Raw genomic sequence first — 13,499 nt, forward strand, 5'->3', positions numbered from 1 at the left:
GTCGGGGGTGCTGGAGCCTATCCCAGCTGTCTTCAGGCGAGAGGCGGGGTTGACACAAACATGTTTTTGTTTATTTGTGTCAGCTCAAAACAATATTTGTTTATTTATGATACTGGTTTTAAACACTAAATGTTTGTGAGTAATAATAATACTTTCTGAATGTTCCTAAATCGGCTTTTTACTCACAAACATTTAGAATTTAAAACCAGTATCATAAATAAACAAATTTTATTTTGAGCTGACACACATAAACAAAAACATGTTCGTGTGAGAGCTCTCACTTGCTCACATTTTGTATTTGCTGGACGTTTGTGGGCGAGTTTAACTGAAGTTTAAGAGCTAATATGCTCATTCATTCCTTTTCTACCGCTTATCCTCGTGAGGGTCAGCTGTCTTCGGGCGAGAGGCGGGGTCCACCCCGGACTGGTGGCCAGCCAATCACAGTGCACATATAGACAAACAACCATTCACACTCACATTCATACCTATGGACAATTTGGAGTGGCCAATTAACCTAGCATGTTTTTGGAATGTGGGAGGAAACCGGAGTACCCGGAGAAAACCCACACATGCACGGAGAGAACATGCAAACGATGGTGGGATTGAACTCGGGCCTCCTAGCTGTGAGGTCTGCACGCTAACCACTCGAACACCGTGCAGCCCTAATATGCTCATAATAAAGAAAAATAGTAATACAAAAATATGCTTGCTGACTGTGTTTCTACTATGTTTGATATCGTTTTACATAAAATGTGATGTAATTATCGTTGTAGTTGCACATCGACTCGTTTACCACAAAGATATTCCCCTACTTATTATAGATAAAAACGTATTTCCATTTGAGATTAAATGCAATTAATTGTGAGTTAACTATGGACAAAATGCGATTAATTGCAATCAATTATTTTTTATCGATTGACAGCCCTATCAGAACCTGTCTATGAATTGTTTAATGATATGAAGTTTTTTATAATCAACTTGACTATGAATTTCTCACATGGCTATTTTCAGCCATGATATAAATGCCACACGGTTCAACTTGAATATATATACGTATACGTATATATATATATATATATATATATATATATATATATATATAGAGGGCTTTGCCTTTCATATAAGTCATTTCTGATTCCAATTGAGCAACTACAAGTCAAGTTATTATTTGTTGTTCCTACAACTTGGATAAGCGACAAGACTTTTGTCAGGGACTGTATATATATATATATATATATATACGTATATATACGTATATATATACATATATATATATATATATATATATATATATATATATACGTATACGTATATATATATATACGTATATATATATACGTATATATATACGTATATACGTATATATATACGTATATACGTATATATATATATATATATATATATATATACACGTATATATATACACGTATATATACGTATATATATATATATATATATATATATATATATACACGTATATATATATACACGTATATATACGTATATATATATATACACGTATATATACGTATATATACGTATATATACGTATATATATATATATATATATATACGTATATATATATATATATATATATATATATATATATACGTATATATATATATATACGTATATATATATATATATATATACGTATATATATATATATATATATATATATATATACGTATATATATATATATATACGTATATATATATATACGTATATATATATATATATACGTATATATATATATATATATATATATATATATATATATATATAGAGGGCTTTGCCTTTCATATAAGTCATTTCTGATTCCAATTGAGCAACTACAAGTCAAGTTATTATTTGTTGTTCCTACAACTTGGATAAGCGACAAGACTTTTGTCAGGGACTGTATATATATATATATATACATATACATGTATATATACGTATATATATATATATATATATATATATATATATACGTATATATATATATATACGTATATATATATATACGTATATACGTATATATACGTATATATATATATATATATATATATATATATACGTATATACGTATACGTATATACGTATATACGTATACGTATATACGTATATACGTATATATACGTATATACGTATATATATATATATATATATATATATATATATATATATACGTATATACGTATACGTATATACGTATATACGTATACGTATATACGTATATATATATATATACACACGTATATATATATACGTATATATATATATACGTATATATATACACGTATATATACGTATATATATATATACGTATATATATATATATATATATATATACACGCGTATATATATATATATATACACACGTATATATATATATATATATATATATATATATATATATATATACAGTCCCTGACAAAAGTCTTGTCGCTTATCCAAGTTGTAGGAACAACAAATAATAACTTGACTTGTAGTTGCTCAATTGGAATCAGAAATGACTTATATGAAAGGCAAAGCCCTCTAGATTATGCTTTTTATATCAAAATAAAGTTTTGTACCATTCATTGAGTTTTATCATTTAATTAGGACATAAAGGTCAGATTTTGCTTGGACAAAAGTCTTGTCGCATACAAAAAAGGTAGAAATAATACATATACTTAATTTTGAATACACAAATATGCTACAATAACATCAGAACATAAAGTCATTGTACCTTGGAAAAAAGAATTAATATTGTGTATGGCTTCCATGAGCTTGGAGGACTGCATCCATACGTCTTGGCAATGACTCAAATAACTCATCTGGAATGGCCAAGAAAGCAGTCTTGCAGGACTCCCAGAGTTCATCAGGATTTTTCGGCTTCATCTTCCAAGCCTCCTCCTTCATCTTACCCCAGACATGCTCAATAATGTTCATGTCTGGCGACTGGGCTGGCCAATCCTGGAGCACCTTGACCTTCTTGGCTTTCAGGAACTTGGATGTGGAGGCTGAAGTCTGAGAAGGAGCGCCATCCTGCTGCAGAATTTGCCCTTTCTTGTGGTTTGGAATGTAATGGGCAGCGAGAATTTCGGCTGTTGATGTTGCCATCAACAGCCAACAAAAAAATCGTGTTGCATTTGCCAAGGCCCACAGCTTGCAGAAAGGATGGACAGTGGAAAAGTGGCAGAAGGTTGATTTTTCTGATGAATCATCCATTGAACTGCATCCCAATCGCCGCAAATACTGCAGAAGACCTGTTGGAACCCGCATGGACCCAAGATTCACCCAGAAAACAGTCAAGTTTGGTGGAGGAAAAATCATGGTTTGGGGATACATGCAGTATGGGGGTGTGCGACAGATCTGCAGAGTGGATGGCAACATCAACAGCCTGAAATATCAAGAAATTCTCGCTGCCCATTACATTCCAAACCACAAGAAAGGGCAAATTCTGCAGCAGGATGGCGCTCCTTCTCATACTTCAGCCTCCACATCCAAGCTCCTGAAAGCCAAGAAGGTCAAGGTGCTCCAGGATTGGCCAGCCCAGTCGCCAGACATGAACATTATTGAGCATGTCTGGGGTAAGATGAAGGAGGAGGCTTGGAAGATGAAGCCGAAAAATCCTGATGAACTCTGGGAGTCCTGCAAGACTGCTTTCTTGGCCATTCCAGATGAGTTATTTGAGTCATTGCCAAGACGTATGGATGCAGTCCTCCAAGCTCATGGAAGCCATACACAATATTAATTCTTTTTTCCAAGGTACAATGACTTTATGTTCTGATGTTATTGTAGCATATTTGTGTATTCAAAATTAAGTATATGTATTATTTCTACATTTTTTTGTATGCGACAAGACTTTTGTCCAAGCAAAATCTGACCTTTATGTCCTAATTAAATGATAAAACTCAATGAATGGTACAAAACTGTATTTTGATATAAAAAGCATAATCTAGAGGGCTTTGCCTTTCATATAAGTCATTTCTGATTCCAATTGAGCAACTACAAGTCAAGTTATTATTTGTTGTTCCTACAACTTGGATAAGCGACAAGACTTTTGTCAGGGACTGTATATATATATATGTTATGAAGTTTCTTTCTACAGGAGTACACTTCAACAAAAGATGCTTTAGGCAAGTTAACAAAAAAAAATCCACATATGCTGTTGTTTAGGTGTCATTGTTTGTGTGGCCGCAGCCACTCAAAGATGCACAGTCAAACAACTTGTGTGCACAGGGTAATGTAATCATTTAGCACAACAATACTTTGTTTGCTGCCTCAAAGCTGGTGTAAGCTATTTTATAATAGGATGTAAACAAAGGAGCTCTTATTTTGAAGGCCAGAAGCATGTTGTGTGGGTTGAAAAGGGGTACTGAATTTTGCTAAAAGAGTTTATAGCTTTAAAAATGAACAACCTTGCCTCCTGGAGCCAAAAATACCGTCCTTTATTTACACCGAACTTCCTCATCAGCGGGCACCCTGCACCCTTCGGTTACATTGGCATGACACAGTCGTCATTTATTGTTGTGGGATTTTCCTGATTCTGACTGCTTCGGTCCAACGTAGACTACTCAAAGACTACTCCGTTAAGGTACTCCGTTATTTTCACACCACGAATCTGGATATGTAATGGTAATGGTAATGGTTTTATTTCATTTGAACATGCATCAGATTACAATTGAGTGCATCCCATAATCAGTTCCCAGTTCCACATGTCCAAAAGGAGTAGGAAGAAGCAAAACTTATTAAATCCTACCCCTCCATCTGGTACTTTTACAATCACAAACTGTTACATTTGTTCACTTCCTGCTTTCCATAATACAGTTTAAGGTTTTTTTGTTTTTGTTTTGTTCTTTTAAATAATGCACCTCAAACCAAAGTACTCGGTGATATGAGCATCCAATGCCATAATGGGTACCATAGTGCATGTCAATATAGTGATATATATAGCACATCATGACTGGTTCAAGACTCTTCATCCTTGTATTTAGCAAACATCAACTGCTTGTATTGTTTCTTGAATTGGCTCATCGTTGTGCATTGTTTGATTTCCTTACTCAATCCATTCCATAGTCTGAAATGCTATGGCTTTTTAACGTAGTCCTAGCGTAGAAGTGTTTCAAATTGAGTTCTTCCCTGAGATCATATTTCTCCTCTCTTATAGAGAAGTATTGGATGACATTTTTAGCTAATTGGATGTTTTTAGCCTTATGCATTATTTTTGCTGTTTGAAGATGAACTATATCAGCAAGTTGAAGTATTTGTGATTTTAGAAATAAGGATGTATGTTCTCTGTAGGCGGCATTATGAATTGTCCTTACTGACCTTTTTTGCAGTACATTTAGCGAGTGAAGATTGCTTTTATAGTTATTAGCCCATATTTCCCCACGATATGTTGATCCTGCTTTGCATGATTCGCTGCAAATGCTGCACCAAACCGACCGCTTTTAGTGGCTTCTTCTTCACACGGCTATGTGACTGCAGCTTCAAATCCAGGCATCGACATGTCAACAATGTCAATTGTCAACAATCCCAAGAGAATCACAATGTCATTACCAGTCAATGCTCGAGGCCCAACCCTCCAATATATGGAGAGCAGCAAAATTATCGAGTTCATGTTAATTTATTAGGTAAATAATTGATTATTTGTGACACCCCTAACAACTACCTTTAAGAATACTGGCATAAAGCTTTGTCTTCAAGTGGTAAACAGTGAAAAGATGATTGAAGTGTCACAAAGCCACCATAATCCTTCTGTCAAGTACTAATCTGATGCACTACACTTCTAAACCTACACTGTTTCATGCTTCAAAATACCTCCACATTGTTTCTTTGATATTGTGAGGATGTCATTAGCTCTAAAAACATTTCAAGCGTGTTGAACAAGATGTGCGATTACTTCCCAGTGGCTTATCAGACAAATCAGATGTTGTAATAATAGGGACTTTCCAGACCCAACTGTCCAAAGGTGAGTAATACGTTTTTGTTACTATGGGTTCATTGCTGGTAGCAGAGCGGAGTAGTGATAAGCCTCACAGTCAGGAGTGTGATGTTTGAATCTCAGATCAAATAATAACAAACAGACGAGACAGAGTCCACAAAGTGACCCTGTCATCTTTTTTACACCCAAGTTAACAAATGCTGCCATAAAGCTGTCACAGCCCACAAATTTATATAGTATTTTGATGTTCTGTGACAACAGCTTTGAGCTGCCATCTTTAATGCTCTCACATTTACACACATTTTGGGTGTTGTTACTACTGCTGCGGAAGAACACCATACAATATCCTTCTGTCTCTGTAGTGCACACAGTTTAATGGGAGAGTTATATTTATGGTATACTGTTTATTTACGGTGTGAAAGTAAAAAAAATAAATAATAATAATAATAATAACAATAACTAATACTGAAGACCTGCCAACCTTGAAAAAAAAAATCGGAATTTATCTTTAGCTTTAATTTAGCTTGTAAGCTTCCAGTCGAGTGTTATAGCAGTTGTAACTAATAATGGCTAATGACTAATAATATTGTTCCTAGTGAGGGTAAGCAGCATAGAAAAGAGATGAATGGACCTTATTATTTCGCAAGGTTTGAGCATGAAAATGGTTGGGGATAAAGGCATCCTGGGCGAGTTCTGAGCACGCAGACCTCACAGCTAGGAGACCAGGGTTCAATTCCACCCTCGGACATCTCTGTGTGGAGTTTGCATGTTCTCCCCGTGTATGCGTGGGTTTTCTCCGGGTACTCCGGTTTCCTCCCCCATTCCAAAAACATGCTAGGTTAATTGGCCACTCCAAATTGTCCATAGGTATGAATGTGAGTGTTGTTGTCTATACGTATGTGCCCTGTGAATGGCTGGCGACAAGTCCAGGGTGTACCCCGCCTCTCACCAGTAGACAGCTGGGACAGGCTCCAGCACCCCCCCCCCCCCCCCCAGCATGAATGAAAGAATGAATAAAGGCATCCTGTAAATGAGAAAAATCATTAGTATGATCCAAAGTTTGTGATGTCATCTAATATGCATATTATGACATTACCAGGCTCAGAATTTGTCCACTCCATGTCTCAATGACACCAGCTCTTCAAAACGTCTGATCCACTTGTGATTCGCTTCATCTTCTCGAGAACACCCAGCCCTCATCATCATCATCAGTTACGGCAGTAACTCAAACAGCACTGCTGCCTCAACCGCTATTATATACCGCTTATTATTACATTAATAGAAATCTATCTACTGTATCTATTATGCCTGTGATCATTCATCCGAGTCATTGTACTTTCGATGATAATCGATTAATCAGATTTTAAAAACACACACATTTTTATTCCAGTCCATGATGTACCCCGCCTCTCCCCCAAAGACAGCTGGAATGGGCTCCAGCATATCCACGACCCTGGTGAGGATAAGCGGCATCGAAAAAGAATGGATGGATGGATAATTTCCAGTTCTTAGCAGCAATCCCTTTAAGAATGTATGAATGGACTTTTCTCCTCCCGTCCGACAGGGAGGCACGTTAGAAAGCTTTCATTTTGTAAAGCATTTGAAAAACAGTTGATCATGATGACTTTTCGAGGTTCATGGTGTAATCATCAGTCAAACTGAGCTAACGCAGCCAAAACCCTGGACAACACTCGCCCACAAGTGCGTGACAGTCAGAATTCTAAAGCAAATAACCTGAAAACTGGATGACATTTGGACTATATTACAAGGACTATATTAGGGCTGGGCGATATGGACCAAAACTCATATCCTGATACACTATATGACCAAAAGTATTTGCTCACCTGCCATGACTCACATATGAACTTAAGTGCCATCCCATTCGGAACCCATAGGGTTCGATATGATGTCGGTCCACCTTTTGCAGCTATTACGGCTTCACTCATCAAGGATGGCTGTCCACAAGGTTGAGGAGTGTGTTTATCTGAATTTTTGACCATTCTTCCAAAAGCACATTGGTGAGGTCACACACTGATGTTGATGGAGAAGGCCTGGCTTTAAGTCGCCGCTCCAATTCACCACAAAGGTGTTCTATCAGGTTCAGGTCAGGACTCTGTGCAGGCCAGTCAAATTCATCCACTAGACACTGTCATCCATGTCGTTATGGACCTTGCTTTGTGCACTGGTGCACAGTGATGTTGGAAGAGGAAGGGGCCCGTTCCAAACTGTTTCTACAAGGTTGGCAGCATGGAATTGTCCAAAATGTTTTGGTACCCTGAAGCATTCAAAGTTCCTTTCACTGGAACTAAGGGGCCAAGCCCAACTGCTGAAGAACAACCCCACAGCATAATTCCTCCTCCACCAAATTTCACACTCGGCACAATGCAGTCCCAAATGTACCGTTCTCTTGGCAACCACCAAACCCAGACTCGTCCATCAGATTGCCAGATGGAAAAGCGTGGTTCATCACTCCAGAGAACGTGTCTCCACTGCTCTATGGTCCAATGGAGGCTGCTTTACACCACTGCATCCGGCACTTTGCATTGCCTTGGTGATGTATGGCTTGGATGCCGCTGCTCGGCCGTGGAAACCCATTCCATGAAGCTCTCTGTGTACTGTACTTGGGCTAATCTGAAGGCCACATGAAGTTTGGAGCTCTGTAGCAATTGACTGTGCAGGAAGTCTATGCGTCTCAGCATCCGCTGACCCCTCTCCATCAGTTTACATGGCCTAGCACTTCGTAGCTGAGTTACTGTTGTTCCCCCAACTCTTTTATATTAAAGCTGACAGTTGACTGTGGGGTTCAGGGGCAAGGAAATTTCACGGCTGGATTTGTTGCACAGGTGTCATCTAATGACAATTCCACGCTCGAATTGACTCATCCCCTGGGAGCGGCCAATTCTTTCACAAATGTTTGTAGAAACAGTATGCATGCCGAGGTGCTTGATTTTATACACCTGTGGCCAGGCCGAGTCATTAGGATGCGTGATTCTGATTTGGATGGGTGAGCCAATACTTTTGGTAATATAGTGTATATTTAGTAGGGATCGACCGATATGTTTTTTTTCGGGCCAATGCCGATACCGATTTTTTTCCATCACCCTAAGCCGATGGCCGATTTTGCTTGGGCTGATATTTGTGGCCGATACTGCTTTTGCTCCCTCAATTTACATGAAAAAATGGCAATGATAACAAATATTACAGGTCTCAAGTTTAAACAAATATTTTTTGAAATGTAAACACTGAACACAGTAGGATTCAGCTTTCTTAAACACACATTTAAACGGCATTATCAACTTTAAAAAGAATAAATATTCAACCATGTGCAAAACATTTCTGTCATAGTTTAAGTTTTATCTAGCATCCATGTGATGACTGCTCTTCTGCCTCCACACACACAAACACATCACACAGACACAATTTAGTACGATATATAAAACATTTCTCATCATTTAAGTTGGTGTTGTGCACGCTAAAGACCTCTAAAAGCAGACACGGCTGCTCCAATTCCTTCTGTGTGTGTGCGTGCTCAGAGAGAGCGCACACACAAAACACGACACGCATTTAACCTGAGCCCGGCGTTGGCTGAATGAAAGTCCTCCAAACACCATGGGACTGAATTGCCAAGGTTGCCATTAAAGCGGTGTTGGTAACAGCTGTACATACTATTAGCCTCCAACTACATCAACAGCTCCCTAATTCCAACGGTAGGCACTTTTAAAGATGAAGCATTCAGCAGCATTCCTGCTTTTCACACCAAGTTTTATTAAAATGTCAACCATCTTACAAGACAAAAGCCGCTGAAATAAAATAGCATGTTATCTTGATATAAATATAGAGCAAGTTCAATGTAATCAGAATATGTACTCTCTTTAAGTCTCCTTAAAAAAAGCATTTTATCCTCTGTTAGTTTAACCAGTGATATATGTTATTTTGAAAAAGTAACTCAAATACGTTTTTGTGTAAATAAAGGGGATTTTTTTGGTTCCAGTTCTCCAAGTTATATATTCAATAGCAGGGGTTCAACTAGGAATTTCAAAATACCTTTACTCCAGAATTCATATAGATGTGGTGGAATTGCAAGCCAGATCATTTTTTAACCTCCTTAAACGTGCATACTTAACAGAATGGCACAGCTGGATGGAAACATTTTATAAAACTGGATCCAAAACTCAATCGTCACAAAAAAACACCAGCTCTGCATGTGCCTGTGAAACCTGAGCAGGCCAGTCAGTATGCTGTTTTGCTTGCTACCACAGAACATATCTAATGTGTGTCAAACCACTTGACATACAAATGAGCTGCCCTAATATTTTGGATGTCCCATTTAACAGTACACAGACATACTATCTATGTTTGCAATGGATTGCTGTTAAGTTATTATGCTTTTTCGCATCTGTGCAGAAGTGCAACAGCAGCCTTGCATTCCAAGCCTGAAACGTGTGTTTACATGAGACTACTGTTGAACATGGCAACGGACTATGAAGGGCACCTTGAAGAGAACCACACTATGATAATAATAACAAGTCAGATATCAAAATGAATTCAACATGCATATGACATTACTGAAAAAGTAGGACTATGCAAGAAGGGACAACATTACCACACCAATACCTGCTGGCAAGCATTCAAATTAGATATGTAATCGCTATAAAAACTTGATTGACCAAACAATATAAACTGGTTATGTGACCACAACAGACATTTTACACATAGTACTGCTGTTGACATGCTTCACCCAAGGGCCACACCCCCATCTAAACCAAAAGTATTTCCTGCAGGCCAGATTGTGTCTAGCGTGGACAATCCTGTGAGAATGTCTGTTTGGATGTATGTATAAAGTTAATGTAGACAAAAGCTGTTAAATGAACACCTCTAAAATGATCTTGAATATACATGTGGATTAAATTATGTTGGTTTAAAAAGACGAAAGTAGACAAGCTATAAACCAACTATTTGGCTTTGTAGAAGGCCTATAGGCAATCTGGCCAACTATTTGGCTTTGTAGAAGGCCTACAGGCAATCTGGCATGGATAAATAGTTGGTCACCAAACAGTAAAAGCTCATTCTGTTGTTGACAGCAACATTGTAGCACGGGACGAGACTCAAATGGGAAATACCCTTCCACAACTTGTTTTCACTTTGGGATGTGCATCATTCCTTGTGGACCCCCTGGGGTACCCGGGTACCCTGCTAAGGAACTGTATGCATGATAGTATTTACTGTATGTACAAACAACACTGCAAACTTTGAATCATTATGTTATTTGCGAGCTATGTACTAATTGTTTTGTTGGTGTACTGGGAGTTTTGCATGTTCACGAGCAACTTCTGACGCGACTGAGTGGTTATCAGCTTTTATATGTTAATAAGCGAGCTGGGATTGAAGGAGAGAGTGTGCTATCAAATAATCTGACGAGGAGACAGAAACAATGAGCAGAGCTTAGACTATTTTAGCTTGCTTTCTGTCGAATGCTGTTCTTGCTATATGTTGTGAAGCTAACCAGCTAACGATAAATAACCAATGGAGCTCAATATCAATGAGAGGAAGCGGACAAACTTACCGATTTAGCTAGTCGTTTGTATTAGGGCTCCTCGGTCTTCCATGGTGACGACTACTCCGTTCCAAAAAAGTACGAGTCAGAATAACGGCATTTGAATTGCACTCCAGAGTGAAGAAAAGATGAAGCCAGTGGTAGCGCAATCCCCCAACACATCCACCACAGGAGAGGAGGAGAGGCCAGCCATTCACTGGACTTGTGCCATGTCAAGTGGCGATAACGTTGGCGTCAACAACGAAGACAACCGAGCCCGGGGGAGACATGATGTAGGTGCGACCCCAAGCCCTCCCCGGTCTTGCCGTGACTATCGGCCAAATAATCCAACGGCGAATAGATTTCCACTCAGGTTAATTCCGCTGTATTCGCCGTTTGTGTGTGAACGACGCTGTAGTTCTTCGTGTGGGAACTGATACAATGTAGCCAAGAAGCAGCAGTAGCCGCCTGAAACACCTGGAGAAAAATACCACACGGAATGAACTCAGACGGAAGACCCGGAAGTGGATCATCAAGGGAGGAGGAGTCAAGTTGGAAGATAGTATTAGTATAATATAGTATAATATAGTATAGTACAGTATAGATATAGATATAGATATAGATATAGATATAGATATAGATATAGATATAGATATAGATATAGATATAGATATAGATAGTATTGATAATATTCAATGTATGGCTCCAATTCATTTTCATTTTTATTATCTAACTTACCAAATGTTTTTATGGTATGATTCATTCATCCATTACTGTATATGGCAATGTTACAAAATTTTGAAATTTGTAAAATCAAGTCTGTGATTAATTCTGATTAATCACTTATCAAACCCAAATATTTCTAATAGTTAGATAATAGTTAGAGCAGAAAATAGTGCCTTTGATCCCTATTGCATAGTCAAGACAATAGAAATAGGCAAGAAATAGTAACAGAATTACAAAGTAATTTGCCCAACAGTGCCCGTTACTTGAAAAAAAAATGTTAATGCTGTCACTCCCAACACGCATCTGTAAACAATATGACCCTATTTAATACACAAATATAAGCCAATGTAACAATATCAACACAATAACTTAGTTGTTTCCTTGTATTACATACAATTATTTGAGCAGAATAAAGTCAATGTGCAAAATAAGTAAATAAATTATTATTGGCTCTCATTCAAATTGGAAATAATATAACAGCATGTTATTGCACGTTAGCCAAACAGTCAGGAGATTGGTAGGACCCGGGTTCGATTCTGCACTTGGCATCTCTGTGTGGAGTTTGCATGTTCTCCCTAACATACATGTTAGGTGAATTGGCGACTCCAAATTGTCCATAAGTATGAATGTGAGTGTGAATGGTTGTTTGTCTATATGTGCCCTGCCATTGGCTGGCCACCAGTCCAGGGTGTGCACCGCCTCTTGCCTGAAGACAGCTGGGATAGGCTCCAGCATACCTGTGATCATATTGAGGATAAGCGGCATAGAAAATGGATGGATGGATAACAACACAAATACATTTGAAAAACTACAAATATAGGTGAAAGAATGTATGTTTATTTTTATGGAATTTTGGGACATGCAATTTCAAACAGAATAGTAAATAAATAAAATATTTATGTAGTAATATGTAATAAATTAACCAATATGAAATAAAATCCACAACAAATTGTGTGCAAAAAAATCACACATTCACACAATTTTAGCAGAAATTGATAATTGATACACAATTGCGGTAATGTTAGACTGCCATTACAATGATGCTTGCTAGCAATAACATGCATGTGAGAGTCCTGTATCAACTGAGCATAATGACGTGTCGCAACCTGCTTACATTGTATTTTGATGTTCAGAATTACAGTTTGTGAATGCACATTGCCATTAGTGGTGGATAATGATGAAGTGTTGCATCGTCAGTGTGGACAACCACGTGTCTGAGGCACTATACCTAATTTTTGCCCCATTTCAGTTCATATTTAACATTGATTAGTAATTCAGAGTAATCATCCAACATTTAATGTATTAATTACATTAGGCACCATTA

At 37.6% G+C, this 13,499-nt stretch overlaps 1 protein-coding gene across 3 annotated transcripts in view; it reads right to left on the reverse strand.

Annotated features, from left to right (window-relative positions):
* The window catches only part of LOC131131939 (zinc finger protein 609-like), a 110,220-nt gene extending 98,261 nt beyond the window's left edge, over positions 1-11,959 (reverse strand). For all 3 annotated transcript variants that reach the window (XM_058077032.1, XM_058077025.1, XM_058077017.1), the window contains exon 1: positions 11,480-11,959. The gene's annotated coding sequence lies outside the window, so the exon portion shown is untranslated. The remainder of the gene's footprint in view (positions 1-11,479) is intronic.
* Positions 11,960-13,499: the final 1,540 nt, after the last annotated feature.

The sequence above is a fragment of the Doryrhamphus excisus genome, chromosome 1, assembly GCF_030265055.1.
Source record: "Doryrhamphus excisus isolate RoL2022-K1 chromosome 1, RoL_Dexc_1.0, whole genome shotgun sequence".
Lineage (NCBI taxonomy): Eukaryota > Metazoa > Chordata > Actinopteri > Syngnathiformes > Syngnathidae > Doryrhamphus > Doryrhamphus excisus.